The 12,708-nt window shown below is 48.1% G+C and overlaps 1 protein-coding gene across 5 annotated transcripts in view; it reads left to right on the plus strand.

The window, feature by feature from the left end:
- The first annotated feature begins 674 nt into the window (after positions 1 to 674).
- CYRIA (CYFIP related Rac1 interactor A) overlaps positions 675 to 12,708 on the plus strand; it is a 99,447-nt gene continuing 87,413 nt past the window's right edge. For 4 of the 5 annotated variants that reach the window (XM_081068558.1, XM_081068555.1, XM_081068559.1 and 1 more), the window contains exon 1: positions 675 to 811. The gene's annotated coding sequence lies outside the window, so the exon portion shown is untranslated. Of the gene's footprint in view, positions 812 to 1,805; positions 1,936 to 12,708 lie in introns of all 5 variants that reach the window. The other variant, XM_081068557.1, reaches the window with a different exon arrangement.

Genomic DNA, 12,708 nt, shown 5'->3' on the forward strand with positions numbered 1-12,708 from the left:
CTGAATCTCTCTCTAATGCACAAAGCCCCCATGGCAGATGTTGTAAAACAATGACCATGACAATGACACTAATCCCCTACTTTCCCCTTGCATCACAGAATTTTTTAAAGTGTTTTTGCAGACTTACTCTTTAGGGCAATTATATGTGGACTAAGCGTTTGTGAAGACCTGCTTGGTGGTCTCCTCAGGTAACTGCTGCTGCCAGGACTGGGAACCTGTGAATAGTGGGAAGCGGAAAGCTCGGTTCAGAAGCCACCGTAATTTGGGAGAGGGGTAGGAGTTGGGATGGTCTGGTTGGGCTCCTGGGCGCTAATTAGACAGTGGGTATGAGTCTAGGATGTATTGCAGGGCCTTTCAACCGTTTTTTTTTTTTTGGTTTTGGTTTTGGTTTTTTTCTTTTCCCCTTTTTTCGGAGGTTAATAGTGGGTATGGAGGAATTCGATATGCAGAGATCCGGGCTTCCTCTGGGAGAGCGAAGCCCAGCGGCCAAGACCAAGAGCAGGGCAGGGATTACCGCGTGTGGACATGGGCAGCATCCGCTCCCGGGCGCAGAAGGGGACCAGGCCCGGTGACAGCGGGGGCGGGGTCCCCGGGGGCCGGGGCGGGGCGGCCTCAGCGGGCCGGGCTGGGGGCGGGGCGGGGCGGGGCTCGGGGCGGGGCCCGGGGCGGGGCTCGGGGCCGGGGCGGGGCGGGGCTCGGGGCGGGGCCCGGGGCCGGCTCGCTGGCTGCGGCGGCCGCAGGAGAGGCGTCCACAGCGGCGGCGGCTGGGGCAGCGGCGGACGGGCGACCGAGCAGGGCGGCGGCGGCTCCGGTGAGCACAGCGCGGACGCGGCGGGGACGCGGCTCGGGGTCTGCAGGGAAGCGGGCGCGGGAGGCGCCGGGTGAACCCCGCCGTCCTTTCCCGGCTCCCGACGCCCCTGCAGCCTGGGGGGAGGCAGGGAGGGAGAGCCGAGGACCCAGTCCTTTAGCCCTTCTGCCGTCGCCGTGCAGACGGCCGCCTCCGTGCCCCATTGCCTCTTCTCTCCCAGGACTCCCTCTTGACTGTGTTCTAGATCACTCCCCTCGCCCTTCAACCACTCACCCTCCACCCCCACCCCCAGGTATCTTCAGCTCCAGAGCTATTCTTCCTGGAGACCCCAGCCCTCTGCTTCCCCATTCCCACCAGCAGAGGCCGGGGTTCCCCAAGGCTTCCTATGGCCCCAGAGGCAGGGCTGAGCCCTCCCCAGCTCCTCCACCTGGACTCTTCCTTCTGCTGCCACCTGCCTCAGAGATTCTTTGCCAGGCAGCTCACTGCTGTGCCTAGGACGCAGGCCTCAGTGCCACCCCCTGTACCTTCCCCCTCCCTATCTAGAAAGAGACTGACTATGGATCCTGAGCTTTGGGAACAATTTGACCCACTTCCCAAAAAGCTGGTCCTGGGCCAGCCATGATGTTTGGTGGAAACACCTGTCTTGTGTGCCCGAAGGACCCAGAAGCCTGTGTCAAAGGGGCCAGCTGGTCCCTGGGTAATCTTCCAAACTGCCCTGATCCTCAGAGACAGGTTGTCATTTGAGACCTCCACAGTATGTGCCGACCCCACCCCAGACCCCCAGAATTTCCCAAGCTGTTGTGTTGGGAGTGCAGAGTCTAGCCCAGGGGGACCACTGTTTTGTGCCCGGTCTCCTCTCCCATACCCTGTTTCCCCACCTGCTCCCTGGGGAACCCAAGGCAGAGTAAGGAGGCTGGTGTTCAGGGCCTTGGTCTCCTCCAGAGCTCTGTGGCCCTCCTTCTTTTCCCTGTTTGAAACTTTTCCCCTCTTTCACTAGTCACCGTCACTCTGGTTGAGCCTGGACCATCTGCACAGCATTGAGTCCCCAGGACACAGAAAGCTGGGCTGGGTCCCTGAAGGGCTGGGACCTGTGCTGGGCCGCGATAAGGAGGGTGGCTGCTAACCAGGTCAGGCTGGGCATCGAGGCCTGGGGGCCAGGGCCTTAGGGTGGGTCGTTGGCTTTCACTGAGCTCCGAATGGGGTCCGAGGACTTGCTTTGCTGTGAAGAGAGGAGGCAGAGCAGGGCTGTTTTTCCTGCATGCTTCTGACTGTCTTGTGTTGCTATGGTGACAGTTTTGCCTCTCTTCCTCCTTCTGACTCTTCTGGGAGCTGGTTTTTATTGGTCTGTTGTCCTGTCTTTTATGGCTTTAATTTCTCCTTTCTACTTGCTCTGAAATAAACAGTCATAAACATGGGCACTGGGCCCAGCCTGGGGGCTGGCAGCACTTCACCTCTTCCTGGCCCTGGACTCCTGTGAGGGTAGACTAGGGGAAAGAGGTGGGGACCCACCAGCCCACACTCACCATCCCCAGCTCTGGGAAGGGACCATCACAGGCTCAGGCACACGGTGGGGAGCATCCTGCCTCAGGGCTAATAATAGATTTCCAGTGTGGTGCGGGAGCTCACTGATCTTATTTCCTTTCATCTTCATGACCGTGGACACTGTGCTGTAGGGGCTGTCCCCATTTTGCAGGTGTTGAAACTAAGCTCAGAGGGCGCTGTTTCCCTGAGGTCACACTGATTTTTAGCACATAGTCAGTGCCCAGTTTTTGTTGAATGAAGGAACAGTGATGGAGCTGGCATCTTCCTGACTCTCCACCCTGGAAACCCAGCCAGGATGGGCTTCCTGGCCCTGCGCCCAGAGGGAAAGCAGAGCCCCAAAATCCATGTTCTGGGAGGCTCATGGGAAGGTGTGCCCCAGTTTCCCGCTCCTAGGGTGTGCCGCTGGAGTCCCACAGAGGCGAGCTGCCAGGGAACTGCCTGTCAGATCCTTTGTGCACCCTTGACCCCAAGTGTTGGGACCCAAGTTGAGAGGGGAGTGAAGCCACTTGTGACTTCCTGTTTTTACTCAACACTAAGAAGCATTCAGTTTGCTTTATACTCTTAGGGCCTAAATGCAGTCGGATGAGTCAGGGACACTGAGAGCCCAGAGATCCCTCCTAAGCCAGTCCTGGTCCAAAGCAGGCCAGGGCCATAGGGTCACTGACTGTCAGCTGTCAGTGACATTCTCCAGAGAAGCTTCCCCTTCTCTTCCCTTATGATTCCTTTCATTGCACACTCTCTTCTTTGCCACTCCCTCCCCTTTCTTCCTTCACATTGCCCATGCCTTAGCTTTGTTAATAATAAGCTGAAAAAGCATTATGGTGACATGAAAAGACCAGGTCAGATGTTGGCCCTGAAAAAGTCAGTTCCTTCATATGTGCGTCAGTTTCAGTCTTTAAAATGGGGTTGACAGCATCTGCCCTAATGGCCACATTTGCTTGTTCTTATAGGATGGAATGCAGTAGTTCATAGGGAGTACACAGTGTCCTCATTTTATCAGAAGGTCTCTCTCTCTGCTAAAAAGACCCCAAACCACTGCCCAGAGATTGAGAACTGATTAGAAATAATAAAGCTATAAAATCTCAGGGTTAGAGGTATTCTCTAGTCACCTTGTCCAGCCTTGATGTTGAATCTGTTTCTTTATGTACCTTAGATTAATTGAGCATCTACTTTGCACCAAATACAGTTTAGGGAACTGGAGATTAAAAAAAAAAACACAAAATAAAAACCACTATTCCTGTTTTCAAAGAATGGCATCTGGTGGTAAAGACAGGCATAGATAGCGATCCTTGTAATATAGTCAGAGAGGTGGTGTGATAAGGGAAATACGGGGTGGCGTGGGGCCCAGGGATGGTGGCTTGACCCGGTCGCCCATTAAGGTTGAACCTGGCAGTGTGTATATTGTGGCTGAGATACAGCAGTCCTGCCCCCTGCCCACGTGGCAAGCCCTGGTCCAGCCTTTACAGCGATGAGATGACTGCTTCATAGTCCCTCCCTCAGCTCTGGTAAACGGGCCCAGGAGAGAGGCAGGTGGCAAGGAGCCAGACCTGCCTTCCTTGCTGAATTTTGACTCATCGCCTCATAGTAGCTTCTGGTTCCTATTTCATCTTGGTCCAAATCCTTTCTCAGGGGCTGCACGCATTATCTGACAAGGCACTGTGGCAAATGGAAAGAATGTGTATTTGGGAGTCAGACCTGAATTCAAACTCTACTGCTGTTATATCCTAACTGAGGGACTCTGAAAGAGGAACCTCTCTGAGCCTCAATTCTTGTATCTGTAAAATGGTAATAGTGATACTTGCCTTCTATGATGTAAATGATCTTATGTGTTTATAGGGTTTGGCATGGTGCCTACCTCTCAGTTGACTTGCTGTTATTTAGTTATATCGATTAGAAAAAGTTCTCAGTTACTAGGCCTCTGGGTCCTCTTATTGCTGCGGTGAGGAGCTCCTTGGACTCGTTCCGGCCTTCGGAGATCCATTTATTATCTGGGAAGGTTAAAAATTGCCTATGCTCAGGTTCCTCACACCGATGGTTAGCCTTTGAGTTATCTCGCACGAGATAAGCTGTGTTCTGCAACACCAAGACGCTGTGCAAATCACCAACGCTTTGGTTTTCTCAAAGAGGAAAACATCGGAAATGGCAAGCCATGCTCTGAGTTCCAAAACCATGTTACTCTCTATGAGAACGCTTGAATTTGATGTAGTCCCCCTGTTTATCTGTGCCTTTGTTTGCCTTTGCTTTTGATGTCAAACCCAAAACATTCATTGCCAAGACCTATATCAAGTAGGTTACTGCCTATGTTTACTCCTAGGAGTGCCATGGTCTCAGGTCTTACGTTTAAGTCTTTAATGCAATTTGAGTTCATTTTTTGTGTGGTGTAAGAAGGTGGTCCAGTTTCATGCTTTTGCGTCCAGTTTACCCAGCACCATTCATTGAAGAGACTGCCCTTTCCCCATTGTGTATTCTTGGCTCCTCCATAGAGAACACTTTAAAATGAATGCTTCCTATATATTATTTTTTATTCTGAGCATGTTTAGCTCCCTTTCATTTTTTAAAAAAATTACCATATGTGGGTATTTACATTTTCTCAAACCATCAATACAACTTTAGCATTAGTATTATCATCCCCTTTTTACAGTTTAGGAAACCAGGAAAGGTGAGGTCACTTGCGCAGAGTCCAGCAGTTAGTAAGTGGCAGGGCCAGAATTTAAAACTAGGTCCTGCTTGCTCTTTGTGCCATAGTACCCAGTCTTGTCATTTCCTTGGCTGGCATGTCAGTGACCTACAGTACTTGTGTTTGAGGAATGTGAGCAGATTTTAATGGGGTGGAACTGGTCAGTGTTGTAACTCAGACTCATAGTAAATATTTAGAGACTTTATTAGGGTTTTGCTCTCAGCACGGCATTAACGAGCCTTTCTGCAGTTGGCTGAGGCTTCTTTGCTAGACGTGATGAATAAAAAAGGAGTTTGACAGGTCTGAGTTACAAGAAAATGTTTGATGACGCTAGAAGTAGCTTCCTTTGCACAAGAATGGATTGCTGGTTTGTCACTGAAATAAACTGAACAGATTTTACAACTGAACCTATGAATGGAAAGCATGGCGGGTACATCCCAGAGATACAGAGGTGGAAGCAATGAGGCTCGCCAAATGCAAGGCTGATTTGGATTTAGGCAGTATGACTCACATCTAGGAAGATGGGGGTATTGAAAAGCAGTTATAGAATTGCTCACTAACCTTTCTCGGGGTAATTTAGAAGACTGATTTGCCTGGGTTAAGTACCTCATTGTCCCAACACATTCAAGTGTTGGACACAGGCGCCATGTTTGCCAGCAGCCTGCTTACCAGGTCTGCCTCAGCACTGCAGACAGATGCGTTTCTATTTGCAATTATCTCAGGCCTGCGTCTGGTGTCTGCTTATTTAATGACGTCTCTTTCTAATAAAAATCCCTTATGGCATGGATAATTAGATCTTTGAAATGAAACTGGGGAATGCAGTGTCCCCAAAGAGGAACTGCAATTTTCGGATGGATCAAGCATAAAAATGAGATCATTCATTCATTCATTTACCAAAAATGTGCAGGGTGGGTTCTTACACTGTGGTACCCGGGCTGGGGCACAGTGCTCATTAAGGGACTGTGTCTGCCCACAGGTAGCTTTCACTCCATGGGGCAGCAGAGGCCGGAACAGGTATCTAAGTGGAGCATGGCCAGTGTCCTAAGTGTGCGGTGTGCTGGGGGAAGCAGGACCTGTAATTGTTTCAACTCCATGCAACCCAGCCCATTTGCTTCCATGAGGGTGTTCTCTGTGGAGCGCCAGAATCACAGCTGACATCTTCTAGGGAGAGGAAGCGTGGAACAGAGAAGCACATGGCTAACGACGGAGACTCGCTCTCAGCTGTGCTCCTCACTGCCTGGGTGGGAGCGGAGCAGATCTCTGTACTTCCTTTTCACTGTCCATCAAATGGGAAGGTTGGATATGATAACTTACAAGGGCCCTTCCTCCTCTAGCCCATGGTTCTAATGAGGCCTTGGGCTCTTTTCCCGAGTGGAAGGTGAAGAAGCAAAAGCTGGCAGCTTTGGGCAACAGGGTTGCTGAGACAGAACTGGGGATGGGGAGAGCCAAGTGTGTTTTCAAAAGCTCCTCTCAAAGAGCAGAGGAATCTTGCTTTCCCTCCCAGAAAGGGAATCACATTCTGATTGAGCATCTGATAAATGATTGAAAGTCAAGGCCCCTGACAAAAGGGGAGATAAAAGGAAGGACATTGCTCAGCAGAGGCTAGGCGGTAAGTCAGCAGCTTACTCCTATGTTCCAGGACTTGGATAGGGAGGGCTGGACCTCACAGATGCCTTGGGTACTGGAATGTGCTCTTGTTTAAAGTGAATGTCCTTTTTTTAAAAAAAAAAATCACTTGGTTTGATGATTTCCAGTTTTAGAATAAATGAAAATGCACAATTATTTGAGGATCATGAGGAACAATGATAAACACACATCTGCCTCAACACACCGTCAAGTGCTCTCATTCCCATCGGCAAACAAATGCAGGTCCTTCCAGTAGCAATGTCAGCCCTGGTCCCCGGCGTCTAGCACAGAGAGGCAGCGTGCTGTGGTCGGAGGAGGGCAGACAGGCAGAGAGGACTGTGGGTCTTACAGCCACACTGCCAAGCAGCCTGAGCTCTGCTAAGTTAGCCATCTCTCTGCGTCTTGTGTCGTTCCCCTTGGTAAAATGCAGGCTGCAGCACCTTCTGAGCGACATAGGGTATTATCAGTAGGAATATCAAGCACAGAATGTCCACTTGAAACAATCTTCTGAAGAGCTTTTGAAATAGATATCCCTATTCTGTGGAAGAGGAAACTGGAAGTCCAGAAGAGTTGAGGAACTTGCATAATGCCACCCTATTAGGAAAATTGCTTAGCTGGTATCTGAAACCATGTCTGTGTGCTTTCCAAGCCTGGCCGTTCTCTCCCGCCCACGCGGTAAATGAGGGCTGTACATATGTGAGGAGTGTGGAATTACTAAGCACGTATCTTATGTAAAATCCTCATCTCAAAGAGCTAGATGTGCCTCCACAACTTAAAATTGAAAATAAATAAATAAATAAACTAGAGCCGTGTTTTAATTGCCTCCCTGTGACCCGTCCTTACCTTTGTGTTGGATTGATGTCCTTCGAGGGCGTCCTCTGCTCAGCTCATTGCATCAGAGAATCCCATCCGGTAGTAATGAGCTGAGCCTCTGGCGTGTGCAGCATATGGCCTTGCTGAGCTGGGAGCCCGTGTAGAAACTATTTTTCAGACCCCTGTCTGAGGCAGCTGGAGGTCAAGGGAGCATAAGGGAACTCTGGTCTCTGCTTACAGAATGACAGACTTCATTAAAACTGAAAGGACACCTTTAGTCTAATTCCTCTATTTTATAGAAACTGAGGTCAAGAGAAAGATAGGCAAATGATAGGTAAATGATTGATAGATAGATAGATAGATAGATAGATAGATAGATAGATAGATAGAGATAGATAGATAGATAAAGATAGACAGACTGACTGGGAGAAACCAAAACCAAAGGCTTTTCCAAAGCCTGGACAAGAATTCAGCATTACAAAGGCTTCAAGTAGACTACAGCTCTTTCAAATCCACAGATGTGAAATGCACCTAGAGGGTCTGTGAGATACAGGGTCTCACATAAGTTCTGAAGGCTACAGGGTCAGCAGCCCAGCGCCCTTGGAAACAAACAGACCTGGGTTTGAATCCTGGCTTGCCCTTGGGCAAATTCTTGAGGCTTGCTACCTTTTCTCATTTACGACCTGAAGTTAATGAGATTTGTGGCTTTGGAGGAATATTGCAAACAGTGAATAAACGGTATGTCAGTCTTTCTTTACCAGGTCTTTGAAGAAAATGTGGTTGAAAAGTTTTTGCCAGTTCCTTTAGGCGCCTCTTTATTTGTTGTTTTGGGTGGAAAACAACAGGGAACCTCGTTCTCTGACAGATACATTCCTGGATCGCCCCTGGCAAAGCTCCTTGCATCTACTCCTCTGGACTTTTATTTCTAGTGTATGAGCCTTCATTTCATACTTGAAATGAACTTGGCTGTGATGTTTACTGGAGTGTAACAAGGATAATGATTCCAGTTAGCATCCAGCATTACACTTACTGTGTGATTGATCCCCCCACCCTAAATCTTTTTCTTATTGTATAACTGTGTGTGTGTGTGTGTGTGTGTGTGTGTGTGTGTGTGTGTGTGTGTTTTCTGGAGTGATGAGCTTTCAAACTTGGGCCCTTGAGTACCTTCAGAACTAATAAATGGGGACATTCCCTTATTTACAAGTCCAAAATTCAAAATGCTCTGAAAAGTTGGTCTTTTTCTTTGTAGCTCATTTGGAGGCAAAGGCTGACCTGATTGTACAGGACACTATTTATAGGCAAACCTCGGCTATACTGCAGGTTCAGTTCCAGACCACCTTAATAACATGAATATAGAAATAAAGCAAGTCACACAAACTTTTTTGGTTTCTTGGTGTATTATGTCTGAAAAATGATGTACGTACTTCAATTAAAAAAATACTTTATTTCTAAAAAAAATGGTAAACATCATCTGAGCCTTTAGCAAATAGTAATTTTTTGCTGGTGGAGGGTCTTGCCTCAGTGTTGATGGGTGGTGGTTGAGGTGACTGTGACAATTTCTTAAAATAAGGCAACAATGAAGTTTGCTGTATCTATTGAGTCTTCCTTTCAGGAACAGTTTCTCTGTGGGAGGCAATGTGGTTTGATAGCATTTTACCCACAGTAGAACTTGTTTCAAGAATGGAGTCAGCCTTCTCCACCCTTGCTGCTACTTTATCAACTAAGTTTATGTAGCATTCTAAATCCTTTGCTGTCATTTCAGCAGTCTTCACACCATCTTCACCAGAGAAGTTTCCATCTCAAGAAACCACTGTCTTTGCTTATCCATAAGAAGCAAATCCTTATCTGGATCCATTATATTTTATAGTGAAGTTGCAAAAATTCAGTCAATATCTTCAGGCTCCATTTCTAGTTCTCTTGCAGTTGCCACCACACCTGCAGTTCCTTCCTCTATTGAAGTTGTGACCCCCTCAAAGTCATTCCTGAGGGTTGGAATCCACTTCTTCCAAACTCTTGTTCATGGAAAATATTTATCCCGTGAATATTTTGACCGATACTCTTAATGGCATCTAGGATGGTGAATTCTTTACAGAAGTTTTTGGCTTTGCTTTCCCCAGATCCATCAAAGGAATTACTAGGTTTGACAGCGCTAGCCTTATGAAATGCATTTCTTAAATAATAAGACTTGAAAGTTGAAATTACTCCTCCATCCATGGGCTGTGGAATTGATGTCGTGTTTGCTGGCATCTTCCATTACAAGATTGTTTTGCATACATTGAAAATCTGTTTTTAGCATAGCCACTTTCATTAATGACCTTACCTGGATCTTCTGGATACCTCGCTGCAGCTTCCACATCACCATTTGCTACTTCACTTTGCACTTGGAGAGTGTTATGGAGACGGCTTCTTTCCTTAAACCTCATGAACCAACTTCTACTAGCTTCAAACTTTGTTTCTGCAGCTGCCTTACCTCTCTCAGCCTTGAAAGAAGTTGAGAGTTAGGACCTTGCTCTGGATTAGGCTTTGGCTTAAGGGAACATTATGACTGGTTTGATCTTCGATCCAGGCCACCAAAACTTTCTCATTGACAATGCATCTGGTCACCCAAGAGCTCTAATGGAGAAGTACAATAAGATGAATGCTAATGGTGTGGTGACATACTTCATCTTGAGCTCATCAAAAGCCTAAAGGATCGGTTTTATAGTTCATCAATTTACATAACAGGAAATGAATTAAACGTCCATGCTTGGCACAAAGCAACAACAACAATAACAAAAACTTGAAATTGCAGGTTCCAAAGTTTCATTGGGACAAAGTAATTAAAAAAAAAAATCCTTAGCACTAAAAATAAGCTGGAAATTTTTGATCTACTGTGGTTTATAACCAAGTTTCATCATTGGCCTTTGGGAAGGAGGTAGAGGGGAGTTTTCAAATCCTACTCATCATTTTAGCCTTGTGAAGAGGAACCAGGCCTGAAGCGTGAGCATGGGGAAGTGAAACGCCCCGTGTGGAGCATGAGAAGGTCTTGGTTCTTCACTTGGGTCTGTCCTTGACTTGCTGAGTGAGAATGGGCATGTTACTTCCCTTCTCTGGGGCCTAGGAACTCATTTCTAAGTAAATGAATGATTTCTTTTTCTCTCTGTCTCTGAGAATCTTGGAGTAGAGGCTGGGGCCCATGAGAAAGTGAAACGTGCTGACAAGCCTTCCTGGTTGCGTTCTCGTAGCTTCCACCCAGCCTGTAGGCAGACAGGAGGAATATGTCTGCTCTGCTCTGCCTTGGCTTCCACCTGGCCACCCCTTTACTTCTCTCATAACACTGATCCTCTGATGCCTTAAGCTGGTTTGTGTTAGATTCATTTTGGCCCCAGCTCCTCCACTGATGCCCAGCAAGGGCTCACTGAACATGTCATAAAGACTTACAGGTGACTGTTTACCCAGCCGGTGAGGCCATCGCCAGCTGCTGTTCTGCATTGTCAGGGCCACAGCTGAGGCCACAGGCATTGCGGAGGGGGTGTCAGGAAGGGGAGTGACAGTTCCCTGTTGGAGAGCGTAGGACCAATACAAGTTTTGCTCAAGGAGATGGAACAGGTCCTTGCTATTCATGGCCTGTGTCTTTGTGGATTAGATATTGAAATGTAGAACCTTTGTGTAGAGGGGAGTGGTGACTGACCTCCTGCTACATCTGTCTCATTCTCTCTTTCTTTATGTCTTTGTCTTTTGAGTTTAGGTTCAGTGTATAATTCTGACCTTTGCCAGGTGGAAAGTGTAACATTTCCTCCAGAATCTAAGGAGGTTTAGAAAGCCGGTGTCTGCCTCCCTGAGCCCCGACCCTGCTCGTTCAGGAGGTTCTCACTTGGCAGTAACTCCTGATGGGAACCAGGGGGCCTGACCGCAGATGAGGGTTTCCACAAGGGAGAAGAGACCTTGAATTTGAGGATCACATTGCACAGACTGTTGGAGCCACTCGGGAGTTGTAAATTGGTTGACACCAGGGCACACTGAGATGAGGTTCCTCTGAGGATGGCTGGTGCTTGCAGATGAGCGAGGCCTGGACTCTGTGTATGTGTGTGTGTGTGCGGGGGGTGCACGCATGCACGCACGTGCTGTGAGTGGATATTTGTGAATATGATTATGTGCCAGTACATGGGTGTGTGGTATGTGAGTGTGTGCAAGGTGTGTGAGTGAGGGTGTATGTGTGAATGTGTGTCGGTGTGTGTGTGAGAGACAGCATGTGCACACCTGTTTTGGGGGTCCTTTTGCATTCTGCCAGGTGCTGCCCAGGGCCCTCTAGACAAGGCTGAGCCTCAGCCCATACCCTGGGCTTGGTGTTCAGGAATGGAGCTGAGCACTGGGGTGCTGTCACAGGGCTGAGGGACCTCTTGTCACCCACGGACCAGTGACCACTGAGAAAGGCAATTCTGAAGTTAACCGGCAGGAAGTAACTGCATAACGTTTTCTTAGGGGAAAAATATTTAATCCTTCTGCTTCTGAAACACAGAACCCTGTCAAATCTTATTCTATGTACTTGTAAAGACTCAAATCATTTGAGCATACTGCTTTAGAAATAGATGAAAGTAAAACCAAGTACAGGTTTGTGACAAGTGAAGGACTAGAAATAAATCCAGTTTTATTTAATAGCCCGTTGGGGGAAGGTAGGAAAAATTATGAAAGAGACAAATGGCAAGAGGAGAGGAACCCTGAACAGAAAGTGGAATGCAGCTGCCTTGGCCGCATGGCACGTGATGCATGGCGTGCTGTCATCTCCTCCTTCAGGCTAAATGGTTGGGAGACTGGAGCTGAAGGGGAGAAGGATCAGAGGAGGGAGGAGGGGACTAGGGAGCTTTGCACAGTTTTGCTTACTAACCTTCTAAGCGTCAGGAAAACTTTGTGGGTGGTGGAGAGAGCACTGTCCAGGGAGTTCCCTGGGAATTGAGGTCTGCACTGACTCATCTGACCTTTTGTCAGCCTCTTTCCCTCTCTGAGCCGCAGCTCCTCCAGCTCTAAAGAGTGGGTTTGACTAGAAGAAGTCTAAAGCAATTCCTAGGTTGACGAGGGAAGGCTGGCCCCAGACTCCAGGCCCAAGGCTCTCCGGGAGAGGAGGAGTGATGGTGTCGGCATGGATGAAGTACTATGTGAAAATCCCCTTCTTCCCCCATTGAAGCACCTGTGTGTTAACTCCCTACTCCTCCTCCTTTTACTCTAGTCATGCAGTGACGTGCTAGTGGGGTTGTGGGTTGGCTAA

The sequence above is a fragment of the Rhinolophus hipposideros genome, assembly GCF_964194185.1.
Source record: "Rhinolophus hipposideros genome assembly, chromosome: 12".
NCBI classification, from domain to species: domain Eukaryota; kingdom Metazoa; phylum Chordata; class Mammalia; order Chiroptera; family Rhinolophidae; genus Rhinolophus; species Rhinolophus hipposideros.